Source organism: Aplysia californica, unplaced genomic scaffold, assembly GCF_000002075.1.
Source record: "Aplysia californica isolate F4 #8 unplaced genomic scaffold, AplCal3.0 scaffold00743, whole genome shotgun sequence".
In the NCBI taxonomy this organism is placed as follows: domain Eukaryota; kingdom Metazoa; phylum Mollusca; class Gastropoda; order Aplysiida; family Aplysiidae; genus Aplysia; species Aplysia californica.
In genome coordinates, this window is record NW_004798013.1 from 235999 (window position 1) to 238070 (window position 2072).

The window sequence follows — 2072 nt, forward strand, 5'->3', positions numbered from 1 at the left end:
ACCCCCGCCCCCAAATGAGTTAAATTTTGTCGATCAGGGCTGCAAAAAAACATACCTTGTAGGCCGATCGCCATTTTGAAAGTTTTTCTAGTAAAAGTAAATTCCAACCTCCTCCCATGTTTTTAAGAGTGTCAAGTTTTAGTTTTAGTAAGTGTTCTACGGCACTTGCAACACGATATTGTCATACTAGTGCCGAAGATTAGAGGTATTATGTAAGAATACTTTACTTTCATCCGCTGCTTATACCCTTTTGGGTGTCGCGGGAAGAAAGAGACGTCTCTCTGTCGCCAGCCGGACAGCTTGGGTCAGGGGGATGCCGTGAATGAAGAGTAACAAACAAAAAGTTGAAGGAGAGATAAGGACGACAAATCTTGACTGGAAAGAAGGAGCAAACCACTCCAGAGCACGCGCCAATCACCCACGAATAGAGGAGTCTTCCGCGGATGACGTATAGGCGACTCAATTCATATAGCTCCACATAGAGTGAAGGCCCCAGATGTGTGTGTAAGGCATAAGTCTATCTTATCACTCTTCTGTGTCACACAAGAGATGAGGGCCCCATGTGTATGTATATTATGATAATACCTGTGTCATTTTATGGTGTATGGTAATTTTGATATTGAGTTTAATGGTCCTCTCTACACTTTATTTGTTAGGCGAAACTTCAATTAAGCGCAATTTCCGATATGATCGATCCAAACATGTCGGTATTCAGCCATAAACATCAAGAAATTATATAGTTGTTGTTATTGTCATTTTTGTTGTTACAATGTATTTGAATGGGTTTTAAAAAATGTTGAGACGTTTGTGTTTCACACCCCGATCCACATAATTTAGATCATCTCGTTGCGGCCAACCCAGGCTGAGATGGAAAAACGTCCCACCAGAAGAAAAAACGAGATACTCCATACAAACTAACCTCACAGGGAAATCGAATATACTTCTTTGAGTGCTAAACCCAAGCGCCTAACTGCTAGCCCTCAGACGCTGGTGCAGTCATTGCGTGGGGATTTACACCATAATATCATTTTCATTAATCGCTGTCCAGCAGAGCTAATGGTAAGAACAAAGAATCTTTGAATAAGTCCTCTTTAACTCAGTATCATGCCGCAGTACGATGCAGATGAATTTACAATGATAATAATTGGTGTATTTGATTTTATGTGGCGCATATCCACTCTTTACAGCACGCTCTAAGCGCTTTACAGCCTGGATCGAATTCTTGAAGACACCAGGTACACTCAGAACTTGTTCAACTGCTGCACGGCTGCAAGTGTGCAAATCAGACAATTTTCAACCCCAAGTCTCTTTTTGCAGCCACGTGACGTCATATTTCGCAGCTGTGCGACAAGTTGAAATGCCCCTAGAGGGTCTAATGGAGGCTTTTGACGTTGAGTACTAGAAAATTTACATTAAGTTGACTTGAAGGAAAATGCATGAGATAAATCTAAGGGTTTAATTGCAAAGTTTATTGGACTCTATGTTTAATTGACCTTTTATAAAATGCAAAGGATAAATCCAGCAGTTTTGTTGCAAAGTTTATTGAATGACTTCGACTCGGCTCTTTGTCTCTCTCTCACACACATGTCAGCATTATATTGAATTATGTACAATAACAGTCGGTGCAAATAAGGATGTTGAATACAGTAATTGTTGACACCGAAAAGAGGGGTGTCATTAAAATAGTAATGCAAATCTGAGAAGAAGAAAAAAACATGGAGAGTATGGTAGATTATAATAATTGGAGTAACTGCAGAGATAACTAGAAACGTAAGGTTTGAAGCATTGTTGCTGTCCCTGTCTAGATGGGTTGGCAAATAATAAGTGGAATAAAATGACGACCAAAAAAAAAAAAGCAACAACAACTAAGAAAGACGAGGTATATTGTCACTCATTTAATCGCTATAATATTACGGTACTGTCACAGCAAGGCAGAGGATGTACAGTATAGATATCAAAATGGTGAGCTATATGGTAATTTGATAAAGATCTTACATCATGTTATTGCTAAAAGTTGCCAATTCTATCTCCGTTGACTAACCTTCATGTTTACAACTGAGGGGTTGAGGGGG